This window comes from Rhodnius prolixus, unplaced genomic scaffold (genome assembly GCF_049639745.1).
Source record: "Rhodnius prolixus isolate KJV_2025 unplaced genomic scaffold, Rpr scaffold_3, whole genome shotgun sequence".
NCBI lineage: Eukaryota > Metazoa > Arthropoda > Insecta > Hemiptera > Reduviidae > Rhodnius > Rhodnius prolixus.
Window position 1 is genome coordinate 23,349,773 of NW_027411603.1, and position 26,032 is coordinate 23,375,804.

The following is a 26,032-nucleotide window of genomic DNA, read 5'->3' on the forward strand; positions in this document are numbered from 1 at the left end:
CCCCAACAGGCCTGAGTTTTAATAATTCTCAATTTATTTAAATTTCAAATTCTCAGCTTCTCGTCTGATTTTTGTAGCCATTACTCAGTCATTTGGAGCACCTATTGGATTTCGGAACATTAACAAGAACAGGTGACTAATATAGAACAGAAAATCTAACGAATTGTGCCAGAACTAACTTAAAAGGAGATTAGGAAATTATAATTGCAAAATGAGTTTATTTTTATATTAGATTGAACACATTTAAAACGTTATGTGTAACCCTTAGAGCAAGGGTGTCAAACTCGATTAAACCACGGGCCACTTGGTGTAACAGGCAAGATTCAAAATTTTACAGATCTTCATATTTTCAAGCATCAACAGATTTACAAAATTTTTCCCTAGTTTTCCAATATTTGGATTAAGAGACTGAGAACAGACAATCTTCATTGAGGCAGATAGATTTTTTTTCAATCAATCTTGTTCTGGATGCCGTTTTATTATTTAATTTAATGGACGGAAATAGTGGTTCACACAAGAACATACTCCAAAAATAACACAAAATTGGTGCAGCAAATATTTTTGGATATTTCTCACCCAAATAAGGATATATTTTGGGAATTTCTACTTCGTCTTTTAAAACCCAAATCATTTTGGAATTCCACTGAGAGTGGCAGGACATATGGCTTCCAAACGTCGCTAGAACTGAGTCAGCGCGTTTATACAAGCACACAGGCCCTAGGGCCATGTGTATACTCGTCTTCAGTAGTTAAACGGAAACTTTTTCTATTTTAATTTTATTTCAGTACATCGTGGGCCACAAGAAATTACCTCGGGGGCCCCAGTTTGGCACCCCTTCCTTAGACAGTGCGCCTGGAAATACTTTGTATTTTATTCTTAATTTAAAACAATTACGGTCCTACCCTTCCCATAGAGCCAACCAAGAACAATTGTAAAGTTAAGTAACGTTGTATAAATGGAAATTTAAGAAGGAAAAAGAAATTTGGGTACTTAGAGAAAACAAAATGTAAAATAATAATGACAGAAAGTTGTAAATGAGTTGGTAGCGGCAACATAATAAGTATAACCAATATTTGTGTCGGTATAAGTTATACTTGCAACTTATTAAAGCTTAGTTCCAGCCAACGCGTCTTTGCAAACAACCGGCTGAGCAGGAGCCGGCCTGGAATTTCCATCCCTCAAGGAGTCCATTCTCTCTCCCTCGGCCATCTAAAGCCAGCCGTACTAACGCCACGCTACCACCTTATCAGCGATATACCTTGTACGTACCCTGTGCATTCATATTATACACAACTATATACATTCACCTGCTCACACCATCTCACATTGTATACAACAATGTACACTCAGATGTGCACCTAACATCCTAACACAATATACACAGACTTATATCACCATTCATATGCATTGCTAGACATAAACCCGTAAGCCTTACTTACTTATACCCTTTACGTAGGCGATGGTAAAATTGTGTACGTGTGGTAGGGAATCTAAAATTTTAATAAAGTTAAACGAGAGAAAACATACTTTGCATAACGATGTGAGTTTAGCCGTGAAATTCATATTGGCTTTAAAATAACAAAAAACAAAAAAAAAAATATATAATATGAGAAAAAATATTCATATCAGTTAAACTAACCAACGAAGTGTAAACAAAGTTAAAAAAATAAACATCTGTAATTCCATTTCATTTTTTATTTACGTCAGTAAGTAAATAAACAAAATTTAAGTAAAAATATTTGGGTAGGAAATAAAGGGAAATAAAAAGAAAATAAATATATTTCAGAGTGACCGAGAGCGCAATAAAGTATTTACCAAGTTTTTCATTTTGTTAAGAAAATATGTGAAAAAAGAAATTTCTCCCTTAATAATGAATAAGTTGACCATTCCAAAAAATAAAATAAACTAACTGAATTAAGGAGACAATGAAATCAATAAAATTTAAAATTGTTCCTGTACAAGGAATGAAATTTCTTAACGACAAAAGAAAAAAAGTCCCTTATACAGCTTCCGTTGTGTCGTAGCACTGAATGAAATTTAAAGAATTTTAAAACTGGGTAGCTAAAATAAGCAATATTTTCTTAGTCAACAATCCCAATGTATGAAGAGTATTTTATTATATATTTTTTATTTAATTTAAGGCGCAATAAAATCTGTGATCATTGACGCCCGAAGCTTTCTTTCAGTGCACTCCAGAAAGTCCGGACAGTGAGCTGTAAGAAACTCTCTTTAAAAAAAGTTAGATACCTTGCACCAGTTAAGTTCCCTCTGTAGAAGTATGGGCCGATTAGTTGATTTCCTAAAACTCCACACCAAACGTTTGTAGAAAAAACAACCTGAACGTCGAATAACTCTAGCCTTCCTAGATGTTGACTTTGCCACCATAAGTGCTGCTACAAACAGAACGCGGGAGTCCAGAGTTTTGGCTTGCCTATCCGTTGGTTGTGCCCATTTTGAACAAATTCTTTTAAAAAAAATAACGTAATTTTGACAGTAAACTGAAATTTGTTTTTCATATTTTAAATTACCATAACTTTTGAAAAACCTAACCGATTTCAAAAAGTTTGTTTTTGTTTTTGTTTTTTTATGAGCTCAAATGCTATAAAAATGTGCAACAAAAAATATAACGTTCTATTTGAAAAACAAAAGTTGGATGCTGTATCTCGAGAAACAGGGGTTTAAAAAATGGGTCAATCACTGAAAATAAACTAGACTAAAAATGATTAAATACGTATTTTTAATTTTTTTCGAAATTTCCCGCCGTTTAAAAAAAAAAGTGGGTGGAGCATATAACTCTGGTCACCCAGTATAACATATTTATTAATCAGATTTCTAGAATACTTCTAGACAGATAACTAACTTGGAAATCACATATCAAACTCATAGGAACTGAACTGAATCTGAGATTGGAAATTTTATCACTTCATAAAAGTTTAAAACTACCCTTAACGAACAAAAGTACAACTATATACCCTTCTACTTGCCCCAATATGTACGTACGGAATACATATAATAAATAATAACGTAAAATAAAATACAACTCCAGCGATGAAAAACACCCAACTTTGGCCTTTTTGTCTCTCTCTATTCCTATAAAAGGTTAAATTAATGTTTAAGACTTTTTTAAAAGATCGGGTAAATCCTTGTTCATAAGAGAAATTTTTTTCCAACCTTCTCTGTAAAGTACGTAGCGCCTAAACGCTGAATAGATTCTGTTGAATGAGGAGTCATTCGATTAAGAATTTTTTGTAGATTTGCAGAGATCAGTTGGTAAATGAAGATTATCTGACTACATTCAGTTTTTTTCATTGATTTTCCATTCATGTTCTATCAAAATAAAATGTAATTAGTAAATGTGTAATTAGTAAATTTTATTTCATTTATAAGTGAACAAAAATAATATTAATTTACTCTACTTAGATAACCTTAATTTACCAGCTGATCAGCCTGGCCAGTTACCGGCGGCCATCTTTAACTCGTTAGTGTTATATCTTTATTAAAGCGACTTTTTATGTGAATATTAGTGTGTTAAAGTGAAATTCTATTTTAATTATTGTGTTTAAGTTATTCTTAGTGAGTGTTATACAGTTTTAGTGCGAATAGAGTTGTGAATTATTTTAAAAAGTGTCAAGTGTCGACTGGTGATCTACTGAGATGCTGATGGACTTTCATATTCTTCTAACACAGTGCCTTTATTATCAATTATTTATTTATTATTCCTGCATGGAAATAGCATATTATCACCTAATTATTACTTACAAATTATTATTAGAGCTACGTCTTGACTTCGTTCAGTATTGGTTAGTTCTTTAACTTTGAACAGTACCGAAAGTATTCAAATTGATTTCTAAACTAACTTAATGTAAGTATTCAAGTTTTTCTTTTTAATCGAATAAGAGTTCAAAGTAAGGGTTCTTTGTTTAGCTAAATTGTTCTCTTTTTCAGAGGGATTGATTTCTAAACCTTCTTAGAGTATTTTATGATTTTATAATTAGTTGATTGCTTTAAAATTAGCATTCTTTAGTATCCCCAAATAGTTTTCTAAGTTTTTTTGATGTGTTCTGTAATACTCTCTTTTTTTAATTGAAAAAAAGTTTAAAATTACCTTTCTCTGTTTCCCGATTTTTTTTTGTTTTTTTAAATTAATATCTATCTAAACCTTTTTAATCTACTCATTAATATTTTCTTTTTAATCGACTACAGTTCTAAATTAGGCTTTTTGTTTCCCCAAATTGTTTTTTGATTTTTAATGTATTCTTTAATCTTTTCTTTTTAATCGATTATAAGTTCAAAATTATTACCTCTAATTGTTTTTTAAGCCTTGTTTCTTTTTAATTGACTTTAAGTTCAAAATTAGCAATCTTCGTTTATAGAACTATTTAACAACTCAAATTCTTAGAGCGAGTGAATAGCTTTAATTTATTCCCACAAATTCCCTCTTTTGTTATTATTACATTTTCAAACCATATTTTTATTTTACAATTCAACTTGAACTGTAAAAGAGAAGTTTTTTTAAAAAAGAATTATGTATGCTTTTGAACAGCAGAATTTTGTTTTAAGCGGGACAGGAAGCAAAGCTCTATATAAAGCACTAACAAAATGCATACAATGCTTTGTTAAAACTGGCTAAAAACTGCTAACTCACCACCACCACTAAACAGGATGTTACAAAGCATTTCTTTTTCGTTATGTTAGTCAAAAAAAAAAACGCTGCAATATCATCTCATATTTAGAGTCTCAATTTTCATCTCTCTCGGAAATGAAAAACTCAAAATTAGTTTAGAATTTATAATACAAGTCTTTCTCAGAACTAAAACATCTTAGAATTTTTTTAAAAAAAACCTTCACAGGCACATAACATTTATTTTGCATTTTTGTATGTGAGCGTAATGAACCTTTTAATATGCAAATTTTTGTTTTAAATTTCTAATTTTTCATTATACTTTTCTTGCTTTAAGAATTTAAAAAAGTTAATTTAAATCTCAAGTAAGGTCCTTTTATCTAAATTTTAATTTTTCAATTTTTATAATAATTATTAACTATTTTTTTAAAAAATATTCAGGTAAATAAAAACACTAAGGTTTTAGTAAATTAAAATATTTAAATGCTTCTGGTAACGGAATAGGGAACACTTTTGATATTATCAACATTCTTACTTCTCTAAACCAAATTAAAAGTTGGTCCGAGTTGAATATAATCAAGTAGGGCTTAGAAGGAGTTCATTTTTCTCCGGTTCTTTATAAATATTAACCTTATTTTAGTAGCATTGTTATAATGCTTAACTTTTAGAATTGATGATATCTCTAAGGCTGAAAAGAATAAAATAAATTCAATCTTTTATCAAGTTATTTACTGAAATATTTGATGATCACTTTGACTATAATCGTATCTGATGGAATAATGAATTAGTTGAAGAGATATTCAATAATTTCGAAGTGAATTTCAAAGGTTCATTAGCAAAAATCTACTGTGCTGTGAAAATGACTTGAGTTCAGAGAGGAATGTTTGCGATGTTAGCTAAGAGCCCTCGCGTGTTTACTAGCTAAAGATATTTTGTACTACCAAATTCTAGCTGCGAAAATTCAGTTCCTAAAAACGTGAAGATATTTGTTCCTTCTTGAATCTGTTTCTCTTCTCTTGCCTTTCATGCCAATTTCAGAGTTATTTATGCACTATTTTTACCAGAAACCAGCTTGCCCATTAGTTGGTTGTTGTAGGAAAGGGGATAATTGTTTTTAACGGTGAAATTGTAAATTGTGGCTGCCTTTACAAATCGTAACTTATCAGTAATTAGCACCCCGAATAGTATCGTCCGATCAGAGTGTGGAATTGTACCATTAAAAATCAGTATCTTCAGGAGGATGGTTTCCTTACTGATTAAATTTTTGGAACATGAACCAACCAGACTTACCCATAACTGCCTTAAGAGTGTCATCTTTTTTAGATGATTCTAGCTGTAATAAACCTGAACTGAACTCTGGTTTTCTGTACTTAAAGTAATGTATTTTGCTATTGGCTCCGAAGACATTCTCTTATACTTGAACCCTGGTACTCTGCGTACCAATTTCAACAGCCTTATAGATAGATTTCGAAATAAGTTCCTGTCTGAAGACATACGGTTTGTATTGGACTCCAGATATAATATCCTTTATAGGTATATAAGTACCTTGGGAATGCAAGAAAGTTGAATATAAATAAGATAAGGCTTCTGAGCCAACCTAAAAAGCGCCAGAATACTATTCAATAATGAAAGATTTATATTTGCCAGCGATGAGAGATGCAAACTTTGTGGCGGCTCGGATTCACTGACTTATTGTCTAGTGGAGTACCCAATGTTTGAGGGCGTTAGAAACAATTTAATTCCCGCTTATTTACAGACGAGTTCAGGTAGGACTGAAATATTCTGCAATTTGTTTACTTTCGCAACTATTACCCAAATTTAATGATGTTTTTAATTTCGTACTCAAAATTTTGACCTACAGAAAATTGTTAACCAGTTCTTAGCTTCAGATTATGTTTTGTTATCTTTGGTTAATATAAGGTAGGTACAGTAAAATATGAGGCATAATTTTATGTTCGGTTGTTTGATTTAAATTAAGAATTTATTTATTTTATTATTATTATTTTTTCATTAGCACGGCATTTCTTTTTGTGTTTATCTTATATCTGATCATTTCTTTTCTTTGCTTACTCATTAAACATGAAATTATTGTTTGTATATTGTAATTATATTCTATTGTATCTGTTTTATATTGTAATTGCATGGGTCAACTCCTTGCTATGAGTGTACACTCTAAAAGCAATAAAATATTATTATTAACTTATCAGTAATTTAATGCTGACAGTTGAATTAATACGATATTAATGGATCCTCAAATAATTATCAGATGTTCTGCCAAAATTCAAAAGTTATTTTCAGTTAAATTGTGACTTTTAATAAATCAGCTTCTTCAGTATAACCATTTTTCAATTTCAGCATGAAGATTTTTAATAGCAGAAAACTGTTTTCTGAAATATTATTCAAAATAAAATTGAAATTGTGTTTGCCGAGCCAAGTGCCATATCCAAGTGTATCGGAAGCGCCTCAAACCACTGTAGATTTATATAGATCAATTCCTACAAGGAGAAAATTGTTCAATATCCTATTTCTTCCTTATTCCCTTATTTTCTATTTATTTAATCCAGGAGAAAAACAAGAAAAGCCTACCCCATCGAATCTAACGTAGACAACACAAGTCCGTACCCTTATTCCCTCTTAGGGGTTGCTTGCGCCCTATGGTATCCAATCTAATTCAATTATTTATATAATAGGCCAAACATGGGTGAACTCCGGCCCGGGATCTAATAAGTCCAGTTTCCATCCTTAAACAAGGGTGGAAGTATTTCTCCACTACTGGCAGACAACCGTCTCAATATTATACCTACCCGGGAACGAACTAGACGCAACCTAATCTTCTTACCCTTTTTGCTATAGTTTTTTTCGTTTTGTTTTACTTCTTCATTTGTAGCTACTTCGCTACAAATATTCTCTTCGTCTACTTTAATTAAGAATTGTAGCGGTTTTATTTTCTTTTATGATATTATATAGAGCTCCTTCGCCCAAATTAGCTGAAGAACTGGTCATAATTTGAAAATTAGATGTAATTGGAGGGCACAATTTATTTTAAAGAACTTGTACACAAATACATACGTCCCAAATTTATTGAACCAAATTTACTTTAATTTAAGACTGTAATTACATCTATTAATCAATAGACCAGCATCAAAGATAACACATTTGTCTGATCTTTTAAAAAGTTTTAATTTAATTTTAGTTGAAGCGACTTTTGTAATTTTTTTAGCGTAACTACATTTTTGATAGTTTCTTAACGTTATGAATAATTTACCGTTATCAATGCTTACATTTATTATAAAATATATAAATAGTTTTGATAATGATCGTACAGCCAAATTAATTTAGATAAAAATAATAATAACAGCATCAAAACTCGGCACTCTGTTAAGATTAAAATCTACAATTATTTAAAAGTTGCTAATATCCACCATGCTACCATTCTCGCAATAACTACAAAATGAGATCTTACAGTTATAACCGTGAATTTAGTTTTTATTATTATTCTTCGATTAGTTGAAGTTTGGCCCTAATTCGAGGCCTACTTGCAAGTCCTGTGCCAATGTTGTGCTTATTCGAAGCGGTCTCAGGTGCATTCATACATTGTAAGATATGTGACACTTTCTTGTACATTTGTAATTGTAAATATTGTCTTAAAAAATGAATAATTCTGTCTCGAAAAGTATAAATTTATTAAACATTGACATATTAAATTGTAACTTCACTACCAAATTCATTTCGAGTATTTTTTAAATTATCATTTTAGCAATCATTTTCCTTTGGCGATTTTCAGCACTCTTGCTTTGTTTCGATTCTTGCTAGCTCGTGCAACTGTCAGAGAGATTGTTGTTAAATTTACACAAGGTTGTCGAAGAAAAATTATTGCAAGAATAGTATTTAATAAGGGAAGATTTTTAGCTTAGTGGTCAAATATAATCGATTTCCACGCAGAGATCATAGGTTCGAATCCATCTGCTTGCTGCTGAGATTCTCTGTTCAAAACATTTGGAGTTGCGGTCAGTGTTTTCTGGTTGCAGACAACATTGTGCAGAGGCCAGCAGTACACTGGAAAAAACTCCAGGCGCCAATTATCTCAGCTGTTGACGCGCTACAAAAAAATAAATAAAAATATAGGGGTCGCCAAACTTTTTGTTCATGGACCCCTATATAATTTTTCGCAATCTCCATCGACCCCCCCATAAAAGTAATTTTTAGTTAATTAAAATAAAACTATCTATTAGGTACTGTGTTTGTACATTTATTTTATGATTTTAAACAGTTATTAAAGTAATTTAATAAAGTATTATATCGTAGATTACATCGCTTCGATAAAGAAATTAAGCGTGGTTAGGAGATGAGAATTGCCAAGATAAGAAGTCGGAGAACATTGTGTAACAATAGTTTTAAGAAAAATATCTTAATGTTGAAATTTAAATACTTTAATGTTTATTAAATAATCATAAAGGAGGGTTTGCCCTATAATTTAAAGAAAATTTGGGAATTTTATCTTTTATAGAAAAAGAGAAAAAAATTGTCAAATTTGGGTGTTTTTCAACGTTACGCTTTTTCGTGCAGTTTTTGACGATCAACCCTTATACAACTGTCCTACCGGACAGTTTTAATAAGTAAGTAAAAATAAATAAGTAATAATAATAAGTAAACTAACTACAGTATTACTTCTTAATTAATGAGATGGGTGTGCCTGGTGTTTCTTTGCAAGGTTCGCTACATTGGGTTCGAAATTGTTTTTCCTTCGACTCCCTGGCTTAGATCGATCCTACTTTTGTTAAATAGACCCCTGGGGTCTATATAGACCACTTTGGCGACCTCTGGTTTAATCAAACAATTTTCATAAATTGAAGATGGTTTGACACATAAGCTCTGTAAAAATAATATTCATCTACAACGTTGAGTTATTTAACAACGTTGAGTTATTTAAAAACGTTGAGTTATTTAACAACGTTGAGTTATTTAAAAACGTTGAGTTATTTAACAACGTTGAGTTATTTAACAACGTTGAGTTATTTAACAACGTTGAGTTATTTAACGTTGAGTTATTTAACAAAGTTGAGTTATTTAACAACGTGAGTTATTTAACAACGTTGAGTTATTTAACAACACTACGATCCAAAAAATGAAAATAAATAAACGAGCATTACAATACTTATTTTATTATTAGACTAAAGCTTTTGTGAACTATATAATATCAATTTTAGAACACTTTTTTGAATATATTTTCACTTTCTTGTTACACTATTTAAGATTAGAACAGTAGTTCTAAGTCTAGAAAGAAGGAAATAGTTCAGATATTTTAAAATAAAACAAAGCATAGAAAGAAAATAGGATATGTGATATGAGAGAACAACATTGTTCAGTCTCTAGGCAACCTTGACGATCCATTTTCTTGGTTATCTTGTTTTTGTTTTTTGTTTTATGTTCTTCACCTTTCATCGGCCTTTTATTTTTATGCAATTTTTCCCGAAGGTATATTTTCTCACTTGAATTGCTTTTTAGAGAAATACTCGTATAGGGAAAAGAGGATCTATTTGGACTGGATGGATCTCTCTCTTCCAATTTGCCCTTTCACTTTTGCGATATATTTTTCTGGCTGCGAATATACTTAATAAAGCAATGTTCTACTAACAAGAAACCGAAGGAGGATGGATAAAAAAATATATATATTTTTCTTTTATCCTTTCAAAAAGATACAAAGCAAGGAACCCTCCAAACAAATATAAATTCCTTGTTTCTTGAACCGTTTTAAATAAGAGAAAAAGTGTACTTTCCGACATATTACTTCCAATGAAACTTTGTTCTAATATTTCTTTTCAATAATTCATTCGCTTTTAGTACTACCAAGTTCCCCGCTGTAAACATTGATGGAATACAGGTTTATTTTTTCCTCTTTCTGAATTGGAGCTTAAAACTAAAGAGAATAAGAAATTCTAAAATATATCTTCCCAAATTACAGAGACGTTCATGTACAAAACTTGCTTCTCTATGCTAATCACTAGGAAATGATAGAGATTTATTTTAAACTTTCCCTTTAAGTCTATTATTACTACGCCTAGAACTACGTCTAACTGTTTTTCTTTACTTAAAAAAGATACATGTTTGTTTATTAGGCTTACTTTGTTTGTATAGTAAATGTAAGATATAAGGAAACTATAGATTCCAAAGCTTTTTTAAATTATTTATTTATGGAGGTGACAAGCGGTAACCCTTGTTTACGTTGTAATGGTCTTCTTAGATTGTTTGTTCTGTTGTGGTGTATGTGTTTAGATTCGTTTGGTTGGTTCCCATAGTTGGTAGCCATATTTTTAAACATGGCTGACGCCTTATACCTGGTTTTTGTAAAACTTTTAAGAATGTTAACAGTATAGTGTGAATCACTATGTTTCCCTAGTAGCAGGGAGATTACATTTCTAATTGTTTAATTTGCTGGTTGATTCTTTTTTACCAAGCCAAGTTAGTTTGGCTACTTTTGGAGTTTTTATTTTTCCAGAACCCTCTTTCCTTTTTGCGGCTGCAACAATAAAGCTAGGCAGGATTAAATTAATCCTTAGAGTTCCGTTAAAGATGATAGTCATTCATCGTGGGAAATTCAATGAAATTGGGCACACTTGGGTCTAGGAGACTCATCTCTGCAATTCCAAAATTTTTGCTCAGAATATTGGCAATTTTATCCAGAATTTCGTCATATTTGTACTGAATTATCTTATTTTTGTCTAATTCTGTTTTTTAAAACCTTAAATGAAGACATGGTGAGTGCAAGGTAGATGAGCCGGTAAAAAAAAAAATCTGACACTTCTTACAGACCTCAACATCTACCTACGTCTTCACATTGTCCTAATCCTTTCGGACAGTCTCGCCTCTCATACTATTCCTGAAAATATTCTTCCCGACTAAACCTCCATTAGCCACGAGCTCTCTTTCGGGACATTTCTAGTAAAATGGGCACGGATAATTCCTCATCTTCTAACGTCTAACTAATTCTGCTCTTTACATAATATGATCTTAACTGCAAAGATGGTTAATTTCATAATTATTTTAAAGAATCATATATTTTGTATCAAACATTTACAATTTTTTTCCATAAATCTTCGAAATGTAACTCTAAAATATGCTTTTAACATCAACTACATCGTCCGTCAAAATCAATTGACTTGAACATCAAATAAAATAAATAAGCAATCCCCGCCACCAAAAAGGATGATTTTGGCTAACATCACAGTAAACTAGACATAAAAAGAAGAAATAAATTAAAGACAATGTCGTAAGTACAAATTCTGAGACAAAAATGGATGTATTACATCATCTTAATATTGAAAATATGTTATGGTTAGGCGCGTAGTGCTGGTTATCATCTTTAATTTTATCCTTCTAGCATTATTGTACGAGGGTCGTTTGAAAATTCCGTGCAAAGTCAGAGTGATAGCACCACTGGCGCGTATCGAGGTTATGTTTAGTTAGTAGCATCTCTTGGAAGAACACACACCAAGTTTCAGCCAGATCGGTCTATTTCTTTGTGTTTGGCATTCGTTTTAATCGAGGAAGTCGAGTGATTTTCAAAAAATGGACGAAAAAGAATTTCGTGTGTTGATTAAACACTACTTTATGAAAGGGAAAACGCCTCAGGAGACTAAAGAGAAGCTTGATAAACATTATGGTGACTCTGCACCTTCGATTAGTACAGTTTATAAGTGGTTTCCAAATTTTCGGAGTGGCCATATGGGCACAAGTGACGCTGAACGTTCTGGACGCCCTGTTGAGGTTACTACTCCAGGAATCATTGATAAAATCCATGATATGGTGATGGATGACAGAAGAGTGAAGGTGCGTGAGATTGCTAGTGCTGTGGGCATCTCGAATGAACGGGTACATAATATTTTGCATCAACATTTGGACATGACTAAGCTATCCGCAAGTTGGGTGCCGCGATTGCTCACGCTTGACCAAAAACGAAATCGTGTGAAGTGTTGCAAGGACGGTTTGCAGCTGTTCCAGAAGAATCCGCAGGACTTTAAGCGTCGTTTCGTCACTGTGGATGAAACATGGATACATCACTACACTCCTGAGTGGCCAAAGAACAATCTAAACAATGGGTTACCAAGGGGGAATCTGCGCCAAAAAAGGCGAAGACCGTTCCTTCGGCCGGAAAGATTATGGCGACTGTCTTTTGGGATTCGCAAGGAATAATCCTCATCGACTATCTGGAAAAGGGTAAAACTATTACAGGTGCATATTATTCATCGTTATTGGACCGTTTGAAAAACGAGCTGCAAGAAAAACGCCCACGATTGGCCCACAAAAAAGTCCTTTTCCATCACTACAACGCACCAGCTCACACCTCAGCAGTTGTGGTCGCAAAATTAATGGAAATAGGGTTCCAACTCGTTTCACAACCCCCCTATTCTCCAGACTTGGCTCCCTCGGACTACTATTTGTTCCCCAATAAGAAGAAATGGCTGGCGGGAAAAAGATTTTATTCAAACGAGGAGGTGATTGCAGAAACGAATGTCTATTTTTCAGACTTGGACAAATCCTATTATTCGGAAGGGATCAACAAACTAGAGCAGCGTTGGACGAAGTGTATAAGCCTAAAAGGAGACTATGTTGAAAAATAAAAAAGGTTTACCCCAAAAAATTAAGTAGTTTTTATTTTTGCACGGACTTTTCAAACGACCCTCGTATATTGACCGGTTTGGATTTACATCCACCTTCAGAGTTTGAATAAACAGTTCGGTGTAGAAATTTCGTCTTCACTTACGTTTCCATATCGCACTAAACTTGCTGACTGATCTTACTTGTTCTTTGGGAGAAGGGCATATTTTCACTAATTTGGAGCATTCATTACAAACTGATTTAAGATATTTAGTAAATTTGGAAAGCAGTTGTACTGGGTCTTGTGGCCAAATAAGTGAATAGAATCATAATACAACCAACTCTTTTTTTACACTTTTACCTTTTTTACCCGAATTTTTTGTTTATTTTGTTTTTTGGGGAAAACATTTAGAGCTTTTCCATCTTACCCGATTTTTTAAAGTTGTGGAAAATATCCCCAAATTTACCAAAATGTCGCACGTATTTTTTTACACAAATTTTTTTTTTGCACGGTTTTCTAAAGAACTTACCGTGGGTGTAATGGAGAACAGGAGTTTGCCAGCCTTATACGCACACAAAATACTGCAATTGATCAAACACAAGATAGAGGAAGGCGGGTTACTTTGACAGATTCGGAGACTTCAATAAAAGGGCACCTTTTTCCTTACGGCAGTGTCATCTTCTTGTCTATGATGCACTTTCGTACTGCACTAGAAGACCTTGATAAATGAATTAATGGCATATTTCGAGTTGGTCAATGAACTGCTGCCAATAGATAAGTTCTAAAATTCACCCGAATATTGAACCATATTCAAGATGGGGGTCTTACAAGGGATTTATATAATGTGATATAAGAACGGCTGTCAGAGAAATTACTCGTGTTCCTAAATACAAACCCAAGCATTTGAAGAGATTTGCTTCTGATCCTATTCATGTGCTCCATAAAATCCAATTTGCAGTTGAACATGATGCCTAAATCCTATACTGACGATACCCTAACCAGCAAAGAACCGTTCAGCGTATAGTCATAAGACACGGGGTCGCGCTGCCTAGTGAAGGAAATTACACTACACTTGGACAAGTTCAGATCCAAACAGTTCTTAAGGCACCAGCGAGATAAGGAATTCAATACCTTTTGTAAGTTCCTACATTCATACGGGGAATGAGATTGACAAAAAATGATTGTAAAATTGATAAAATGTAATAAAATAATAAAAAATAATAATAAAATGTTGGATTCTATATCATTTAAAAGATTTCTGTGAGCTCAAACCAATTTCGTTAATCGTCTGATGAACTAACTTGTTACCGGTTACTCCACCTAAAGAAGTTAGGATGTTCTTACAGCAACTTTAAAGCGGTCGGTTGTTGTTCCTACACCACTAAACGTTCAACGTCGTTAGTTATTTTCTCTGCTGCTGACCGGTTAGATTTTCTCTTTCTAGGAACTTTTTACAGCTTATGGTTCTGCGATGGACAGTGTCGATTGTAACGAGAGATCTGGAAAAAGCTCCCGGGCGCTAATGACCTCAGATGTTCAACTAATTTATTATCACAAATATAAGAAATCCTGAGGATGTTATTGAACCGTTGCCACTGTTAATCATAAGTTTCCTTTATTTAGCATTCTTCGTAATTTTTGGCTACCAACTATTGTAACATTTTTCAGCGAAAGTTTAATTTGGAGTTGTTCTATAGAAGTTGAATGCTAGAATTCCCTCTTGTATTAAAGTACTTTCTTAATTCTTTAATTTCAAATCAAAATTATCAAAGTCATTACACAATTTAACAGCAAATTATACAATTAAATAATAGTGAAATTTCCAGCTCGATCACGTACAATTTTATGACTTCTACAGCTGTAATTTGTTGGTATGACCTTGTTTTATAACAGTGGTTCTAGGTTCATTGATCCCCTTTGTAGTTGTAACTTATGACGTCATTGAAGGGTGAGCTGGTACAAGGACTATATCTCCTAGGTTTATAGTATGCCCATAAAAAAAGTGTAATCGTCCGTTTCTTGTGTCGGTGTGTAGTTACGGGCGGGACAGAAGACGTGCCAGTTCTTCTGGCCAACTGACACAATGGCACGGTCAAGGTTGCTGCCTCCAGCCATCTCCTACAAACAAACAATATTTAATATTCACAACATGTTCATATTTTTTTTTTTTTTAGTTTTGAACTTGAAATTTTAACAATTGCCAAGTACCGGAAACATATCTATAAGTACCAACCAAATTATATTATGTATTTTTAAATAACATCCACTTTTCCCTTTTAATTAAGAGTTCTATTTGCTTAGAACTGATTGTTTATATCAGGGTGGCCAACCTTATCGGCAAGAGTGCCACTATCTCAAGATAAAAAAAAAAAAAATCATCGTGCCACTACCAACTTTCCCAGCATACTAAAAAATATAAAAAATGTTATTTAAAAGCTGATTATGAGATTTTTCTAGGAACTTCTCACAGATCATGGTTCTAAGATCTGTCGATCGATTATATCAAGAGATATCACTATCGATTATAACAAGAAAACTGGAAAAACTCCGGGCATATTTTCACGAAAACAGCATATTTTTTTAAATTAGACTGAATAGAGATTAAAAAATAAACATAAATAAATAAAATAAAAGAAAAAGGACAAAATTACAAAGTTGACTATAGTTTTCTTGTGGATAGATCCATAAATTGAAAAGATATTGAGAGTTGAAATTTGGTTAGGTCATGATTTCCTCTGAAATTGCGCCCCTTATTTCTCACTTATAAGCAATAGTTTTTTTGTGGACAAATCCATAAATTGAAAAGATATTGAGAGTTGAAATTTTTTTGGGTCATAGAACGCACAGAAATTCTGGCCGGAGTATCATCTCCCTCTGTGAACAACATATTAGTATGACATTTGTTTCTCTTTAATACTATATCTGAGATAGCGAACACATGACGCGTGCCTTAGGTGAAACGCGAACTACTTGTGTTTTGGCCTATTTTAAGAACTATCCCTTCATTATATTTCCAAGGAAAAGTTTTTTTGTGAGCCGAAAGCCAATTTCTTTGTAGTTGGCTTATCTTTCGGGTTGAGTTAGTTTATTTTTACTCTCCATACTTTAGACATTAAGTAAACGGCAATGATTAGGAATCCTAACAACATCAAATTGTTCTGCCTCAAAAAATAGGCGATTCCTTTACTTTAAAAACAATCTTTTAGTTGACAAGTTGATTGCTTTATAAATATTTCATTTTTGATTTAGCTGATTTGAATGATTATTCTAAAATATGATAGGGTTCATATCTTTTAAAAGAAAATTTTAAAACAAGGTTTAATTGAAATTAATTCGATACCATAATCAATGATTCACCAAACAAAACAAAGTTAGGGTTGAATTCACTCCCCACTCACGGACTTGCAGAGGGGAAATCGGACGCCATCTTGTTATCCCCGACTGTGTTTCAGGTAGGAAAAATAGTATTGAAGAGAGAAAAAAGTTGAACATGAATATATTAAACAGCTGTATAGTAGGGAGCTATGAAATGGATTCACTATGTAGATTTGGTTTGGAATTTATAGAATATTTTATATAGAAATGGTAATATATAAACTCTCTAAATATAAGCAGCATTTTTATTTTAATTTAAACTCCCAAGTACAAAATAAACTGCTCCACAAAAAAAGTGGCGCACTTTGAAAAAAACGTTTATTTTTTGTTTTATCACATTTTGGGCAAAGATTATTAGTTTTAAGTATTTTCATAAACTGTCAGGGAACAATTAATCGAATCAAGGTCCTAAGTTTCACGTAAATAGAGAAGCAATTCCTCGTTTAATCCCCTTCAGTCTTTTTGTGTAAACAACAACGTGAACTTTACCTCAAAAGTAAATAAATTTATTGACCTCTACAGTTGCGTTTCGACTTTTTTCAAGCTGAAAGCATTGCAAACTCTGAATTACAGCAGAGCAAGTGGCCCGTATTATTGCATTAGTTGAGGAAGGACGGAGTCAGCGGTACGCAGCTCGAACGTTAGGGTTGCCGCCTGAGACCACCGTCCGTAGAGCCATCCATTGTTACCAGGAGACAGGCCTCTGCACTCGCAGACAAGGTTCGGGTCGACCAAGAGCCACAGAAGCACTTGATGACCGATTTATCAGAATTCACACTCTTAGAAATCGTACATCAACTGCTTCTGAAACAGCTCAAACACTGCTTACTGTTCGTGGAGTTTCACTCAGTGCCGAAACCGTATGAAGAAGGTTTGCTGAAATGAATTTACGCTCTAGGAAGCAAGTTGCTCACCGTAGACCATCGGAGAGCCCGTCTAGAGTTCGCTAGGGAACACCGCAACAGGTCTGAGAACGATTGGAGAAACGTTCTCACTTCAGACGAGTCCCGTTTTGCTCTCTATGCACCTGATGGGTTTACCCAGTTTACCGAAGGCCTGGGGAGCGCTACGCTCCGTGCAATATTTCTGGTAGACAACCATTCGGAGGTGGTTCAGTGCTGGTGATGGCTGGGATTTCTATGGAGGCTAAGACTGAGCTCCACGTGTTCAACAGGCCAATCTTGAATGCAGATTTGTATGTGAGGGAAATTTTGCAGCAGTATGTGATACCCTATGCACCATTTATTGGGGAGAATTTTATTTTTATGCAAGATAATGCCCGACCACACACTGCCGCCTGTGTTGTTCAATATCTACAGGATACTAGCATTCGTGTTTTGAGGTGGCCAGCACGCAGCCCGGATTTAAATCCAATTGAACATCCTTGGGATGAGCTGGGTAGGCGATTAAGATGGAGAAATAATCCTCCCAGGAGCTTAGAAGAGTTGCGAGGTGCTCTGGTGGAGATATGGGAGGAATTAACAGAAGATTTCGTGAGAAATTTAATAAGGAGTATGCCGAGGAGATTGGATGCAGTAATGCGAGCAATACACGTCACTAAAATTCTTTTTCTCTTTTTTAATCGGAAGAAATACATTTTTTTTTCAAACTCATTTTTTGCTGAGAAGTACTTTTTTGTTAAATTAAAGGTTTTCATTTCTTTTAGATCATTTTTTATTTTATTTTAGCCCTCCCGTAACTTTATACTTCTTTTATTTGCTAACTAAAATAAAATGTAGAACAAAAAAGTTACAGAGAAAAAAAAATAACGCATTTTTAAAGTGCGCCACTTTTTTTGTGGAGCAGTGTATATTATACAGAAATTAGTAGTTCCTAAACTGGTTGTTTACTGAAATCTAACATCATCTCTGCATTAATATTGTCAATTATTTGGGAAAAAGGTCGCGGAAGTTTCGTAAAATGCTGTTTTATTTTATATCACTTTATTTTGCATTTTACGCTAAACTTACACCAGTTACAGCCTTGGTATTTTTTTTTTTTTTTTTTTTTGTATTTAAGGCGCATCAACATCTTGGTTGGGGTTATCATTGAGCTGTAAGTAGTTCATAGGAAGAGAAAATCTGAGAGCCAACGGCTGGGATTCGAACCCACGATCTCCGTGTTAGAATCCAGTTCACCCTACCCACTGAGCTAATCCGTAGTAACAGTAATGTATCATTTTTTAATAATAATCAAATAACATTTTCTGTATTAAATTATGGTGTAAGAAACTTTTCTCGTTTTAAAAATGACAGTCTTTAGGAGATCTTCTTTGCTTCGATTACAAAATTTTAAATTGTATTAAAGAGTAAACGGTAAAATTTTGCGGAGCTGGTCTTAAATTTCAAAAGATACCATCATATACTTTTAAGAAAAGATATGCTTATAAATGTTGGTGTTCTTAAATCGAATGCCCATATTATGGTGGTAAAAAATCCAGCATTTCTCTTTCTATCTCTCAAAAAAAGGTAATTGTTATCTACATCTCTTTCTGGTTGGTCCAGAATTAATGGAACTTCTAAATATAAGTTTAGATTCCAAAGTAATTCACAAATCAAAACAGAACTGAATTTAAAATTGAATAAAAAAAAAAAAAAAAATAAAATTAGTAAGTAAAAAGAAGTTGCTGCCTCTGTGAAGATTAGATTGAAACCTTTTCAGAACCAGTCTCCGCATGCTCTGAGTATAGAAATGGGATTCGAACCTGATATCTCAGCGTGCGATTAGCCCATGCTACTTAGCTTAATCCATTACCATTTTGGGTCATATTACAAACTTATATGCGGGCCACTTTGTCCATTCTTATTATCCAGATCACTTCTTTTAGTTATGGCTTCATTTAAACTATTTCTCTCCATTGCGTACTAAAGGCAGACTAAAGAAAAACGAGTCCTCAATTTATCTGTTATCACCTTAAGATACTTCACATCAGGCCGTAGATAAAACAAAACTAATGTTCTAGAACATCATCTGGCACTTACTGAAATAACCTCATTTAGCTCCTATTACTAACTGTTGAAAACATTAAATTGCAAATTATTTTAAATATATGCCTTACTTCGAAAATGGTAGAAATTATAGAGGCAATCAAAGTTGGCAAAACATTTTACCTTAAAAGAAGTTAAAAATTTGGCTGAGTTGTCTCCCAAAAGTGAAGTGGAAATTAATGATCTTACAATAACATACATACTAGGAGCAAGGTAGATTGATTGATTGATTGAACGTGGGTGTGACAATCCATCTGAGCTTCCATCATGCACTTGAACCTTGATTGAACCTCGAAAGTAACCAAGCGGCCGACCAAACGGGAGATCAATATTTGGTGCAGTTTTCTCTTTAAAAGTAAAAGATGAGTAAAATTGATCGTTTGATTATGGTTGCTCTCGTTAAGTTGAATAGAGTTAAATAATCGCCTATCTTTTCAGGCGAGCCTTATCATCCAACTACCAAAATAGGTGTCGTAGACGGGGGCGGAAGCTCATACTTTAATTACAAACAATTTATTCTAACAAATAAAAAGTAATGATACGCGGGATTCGAACTGGGGATCTCCGCTTACAGACCCATGCTTCTAAACCACCCAATTTGAGTACACCAACTTCTTTCTTGGACCATGTTTTTATTAATGTTGAAATTCCTCAAATGGCTAAATTTAGTATATTAAAGTAGTATATTAAAGTAGTATATTAAAGTAGTATATTAAAGTAGTATATTAAAGTAGTATATTAAAGTAGTGTATTAAAGTAGTATATTAAAGTAGTATACATATGTTTTTTTTATTATTTTATTTATTTTGCAACTGTAGTCAAAACATCAAGCAAAAGAGATGAGAAGAACAGCGCATTTGCACATGCATGTTTATACTCGTATATGCACATTCATACACGCGCAAATGCATGTGCATTCAGGACGAGTGGAGTGAACGGCGACCATCCAGTAATGGAAGCCGTTAGTTCGCCACTTTGGCAAGCTTACACAGCAGCCATCCTAGGAGATCGGCGTTATATTTTGAAATGGTTGCGTGGCCACCGCCGTTTTAGTGAAGAAAGTGCAGTAGTGGACATGTAGTGGATCAGAGGGTTGTAATGATTGTGTAGATTTGAGTGGAGCTCTGTGTAGCGAGATTGTGTTATTTCAGAAACGAGAGGAATATTTATATCAGAGTGTATAGTGTGATTGGAGACGTAGAAGGGAGCGTTAACTATTGTTCTTAGAATTTTAGATTGCAAAGTTTGAAGTCAGTTGATGTTCGATTTTTTGGCACTTCCGAAGAGTTGCATTCCGCACGTCCATATTGGGGCAGTAGAGCGGTATATAGTGTTCGTTTGTTCGTCAGGGTCAGTTAGAACGGTTGTCGAGTAGTTTTTTAAACATTTTATACCTTACATTAAGATCAATTCGTTTGAGTCTTGAGTGGGGGTTCCATAGAATATTAAATGGTATAAATTTAGTACATTAAATTTTTTAGTTGCGTTCTATACATTTAATAATAAATATTTATGTTCGCCTTAAATGTTAGGGAGCTTGTTGCATTTAAGTTAAATACTTCATTCCGCTTTCCACAAACTATTTACTAACTGAAGTCTTAGACAAATCTTTTCATCTACTGTCACACGCTGATGAATATCTCTTTTTTTGGAAACCGGAACCCAGAAACATTTCCTGTTCTTACTAACGACACCTTCAGCTTCTCGATGAAGATCGCCAAGTATTGATTGTTGAATTGGGGTGCCTTTGATTCTAAACAGTTCAATGCCCATTATCTCGTAAGCTCCCCAATAGCTACGACTTAACAAAATACAACGTTTATTTCTAAAACTTCAGTCAATTAAATTGCAATTTTAGTGCTAAAAGCTACATCATAATTTGTCAAATATTATGTGATTCGTGAGTTTAAACTGTTACTGTATATTTTTAGATCGTCTATAAGGGATACCGGTGACTGTCAAGGTCCTACGTATGTGACCCAAGTGGCTTCGGAGGTGATAAACCATGTGGCCAAAAGACAGGGCATCTATAAAAACCACTTCTTTCACACACATACACACACAGACACCAAAAAAGGAGAAAATACACACAAATACATTACACACTATCAAGATCGTTTTACTGGCTAATAAAAAACTTTATGGCCATTAGTATTGACAATAAAAACATAACAAGGTGTTTAAAGCTATGAAAGTAACAACTAGCACGCTTCCGAAACATCAGCGTTCAAACACTTGTGTAAAACTGGCACTTTTATTATAGTCAATAAATATATAATTGTTAGACAAGCGCCGTTTAGCGCTTTATTACATTAGTTATATTGTTCATTCACTAATATAATGTATTAAAATCAGATTTATTTTATTTCGTCAAAATTAAATATTCATGTAGTTCTCAATTTTTTAAGCAGTATTTCCTTCTTTTTCTTATGATGCTGTTACTTTCTGCTGTTTTACTTTTCCCTTTATTCGTATCCTTTTATTATTGGTTTCGAATTACAGGAAGCCAATAATGGAACAATTGTGATCAGAAAGTCACACGGTCGAAGCTGGCCGTTGTCCTCACTGATGCTGGCAAACGTTCGTAGGTTTGCTGGAATGGAATTTTATCCTGTACAGCTGAAGATGTAGGTGAACGTGGTCAAATAATGTCTTGCTTGGGATTGTAGGAGGACCTATTTCACTAACTGTAGAATGCTCAGCGGATTTTGTTGGCCATGTTCAATTTTAATGGAAAACTGAATGAATACGCCAAATATTAGGATTATTAATTGAATCTGATCTGAATGCTAGAAAATTTGACCATCAATTTCAGTCAATCAGGAAGATTGTTTAAAATGAAAGAGACCTTTTAATTATTCATTCAAGTGCAGATAGAAAAGAAATGGCGTTCGACATTTACAAGACGTTTCAAAAACAATAAATTGATTCCAGAGAATCAATTCTCTGGAGTACTGAGTGAATCCTGAAGCCAGAAATTAAATACCAACTGTATCCGGTACAGAGGAGTTCTAAGGTCGAGTTCGTAGAGAAACTCTGCCGAAACTAAGGCAGAGAGACTGAAACAACACGATGCATGCTCCGGAATTTCATCTACAACTCTCTATTGATTACTAGAAGACACCAACGAGATAACTAGAGTTTTTAAAATTAAAATACTAGCTTTGAGAAGGTCTGTTGGCTGAGACACTGAAGACTTGTCAAGAGTATATGTAAATGTAGGATCAAACTTCAGCAAAGGAAATGCAGCGCTAGTTCTAGATCGTACTGCACGCTTTGTAAACAATGACCAGGTTTATAGAAAAATGTTAAGCAATTCATAAGAAGTGTATTCCTTATCTCGTGAAGAAATTTAACGAAAATATGGTAGAATAGGTCTTTGGTGGATAAAGGTTTCTGGAGCAAGAAGTTTGATCGTCCAAGCTCCACCTAATGGGTTTGGTGATTAATGGTAAGGGTCAGGGGATTCTGGCTCAATCTGCATTCATGAACTCCCTCGGAATTTGGCACCATCACCTGAATACTCGAGTTTATTAATAAATAGTTTTAGCTTCGAGTTGAGCAGTTGCTGCCGCACATTGGGTCTCCTTTTATACTTTATATTTGCCTTTTTCTCTCTAAAGTAAGTAAAGTAATTGCCTATTTTTTCAGGCAGGCTTTACGTCCAACTACCAATTAGGTGTCGTGGACGGAGGCGACTAGCAAACGTACTTTACTGTAAATTTCTTTTATTAACCATTAAATAATATCCAAGGCCTAAGACCGGGAATCGAACCCAGTACCACAATACATATTAGCTTCGCAGGTTTCGCCTCTAACTGCTCGGCTACCATAGCGCCTGCCCTTTTCTCTCTAAATGTTTCTAAATATTGATTGATTCATTGTTATAGCATCACATCAATTTTAAATTATTAATATTTTTTTAATCATTTGCGATATTTAGCTTTATTAGCCACGTTGACGAAGAATTTTAACAAATAATCTTCTTCTCTCTCCGTCAATGTTGAGTCAATTTTACAGTAATATTTTTGGACACTGGTTTGATCACTACAGAAAAGAGATGGCTTGAAATAGTCTTTTTGCGATAAAACGCGATCCATCAATTGTTTACTGACTACGATTAGAAGTAGCGCCTCGAACTACTTGGCAATATCTCTATATCTTTCACTTACCATTAGGTACTGCAAGTTTATTTTAACTTTTTTCTACAGCAACACCACTTCCAAACTATGTTTGCTAATTGAAACCTTGCAATATCCCCTTCCAACCAAGCTATCTTAGAAAAATCGGAATCTAGGAGAGTTTTCTTCAGTATCTGGGAACTTCTTAGACATCTAGAACTTTCTTGAACAATTGCATCGCAGTCAGTGTGTGGAATTTTCATCGTGTAATTACGAAAACTGCAGGTGTCATCATGTTCTAAGCCCAGTTTCCTCCAGGCAAAGCTTGTTTGTACTTGTGCAGACAGGTCTTTGACTTTGTTGGTGGCTCCACTTTGGTGCTTTTCTGCAGACCTCGTATTCTTTCTAAGCTCCACCTGGAAAGTTTCTTCTTCCATCCCGGCGACAAGCTTCATAAAGAGGCATTTTCATTGGTCCAAGTCATCAAGTTTTCCCAGACATTCCCAGACCTTTTATGAGTTGTTAAACCCAGAACTTTAATAGTAATCTAATTACTAATCTCCTGATACCAACATATCCTGTCGAGGATAAAAAAGAATGCCTTTTCCTATTGTTTGGATTTCCGCGTAGAAAATGACAAGAAATTTTCCTAAGGGTTGACCCAGTTCTCTCAGCAATTTGGATTATGATTCACAGTTAATTAAAATTATCATTTTAACATATCTAGAACAAGTAAAACATCCAAATTAATAACTAGAGTTAAAATATGATTAAAATAAAAACAAAAAACTAAGTTTATGATTTTATACGCCTTCTTATGTTTCTTGATCGAAGATAATTCCGATTCCCAACCATTTCTTAAAAGACTGTTCGAATCGTTTCAATCTATAACTTGAACATACCAACCAGAGACCAAGATGATGCGAGACTGTCCCAAGGTATCGTTCCAGAATAGTTTTAATGAATAAAAACATAGAATGAGTCTCAAATTTCAATTTCTTAGGGTGATCTGATCACACTACCAGTGAGTGTGTAATATCAGTTAGCTTTAACTAGGAAATTGACCTAGGCAAGAAAGTTAATCAATATTAAAAGATATGCGGGTCTATTCTTAAGAAGCTAAGCAAGATAAAAGAAAGAAATCGAGTTAAAGTTTTATAAACTTGAAACATTGCCTGATTTTATACGATTTTGAATCGAAGTCACTGACTTCAAATATGAACTGCATCTTTAATAAATATTAGAACAAAAAAGACGGAACTCTTAAACCTTCAAACATCAAAGGGAGCATCCTCAATACCCCAAATTTCCATTAATTTTCTAGTAATTTCCGTATTGTTGCTAAGATTTATTTTACAACCTGTTTACAAAGGCATGATGTTACAATAATGCGAAATACGATCAAAAATAATTAATTAAATACTTTTTTAAAAGTACCATAAAACTTTTGTGGGAATTCCCTAAAGCCTAATTAGTAGGTGAATAGAAATTTGATTTTAGAGCACCAGTTAGGTTACTTGATTGTCAAGATTTTAATTTATTATATTCTTGAAAATGTCCGAGAGAAGAAGTAGCTTGATTCAATTTATTTGTTACAGATATAATTATGGACAATATTGCTTGTTATTCTTGCTGTCATGAAGACATAAAGAGAAACTTTATTGTTTGTTGGATAGGGAACAATCAATTTGTGACATTATTTATTCAGTATTTTCATCCCAATTCTGATAATTGGGAATTAAGAAAATTATTTTTGTTCTAGCGAATTTTTTGAATTTAAAAAATATCGCGAGCATCCTTACATCCAGACTCTAAACAGTAAGGAGATAAATTGAAATTAAGACAACCTTGTAGTACAATCTGACGATTATTCTCGTACAGCCGTTTTCTAGACTGGAACACTAACTTGTGTGTGCCACCACCATCAGTAGACATTAGTAGATGGTAAGGGGATAGAGAAAATGGAAGGACCTTTGTTGTCATGGAGACAAGAATATAAATCAACTGTGACAAGATGGCCGACTATGACGTTGTAGTTATGGCTGGGGGGTTTAAGCAAATAGTTCAAAAGTCAGCCGATAGAGCGCCACCCATAACGGTGGGTTACAAATATTGATTTTTGTTTCTAGTTGGACCTGATGCGAACTCTATACTCGGCGCACAAAACATTGTATTTCTTTGCTTTCACTTATTTAAAAACTTATTTGAAATCTCATACAATTTTGTATTATTCTTAAGGTAACGATAACTGTGTTTAATTCTTACCAATATTATAAAGTTTTTAAAACAATAAGCTGAAATTAACTAGGAACCTATCATATTTACATATAAC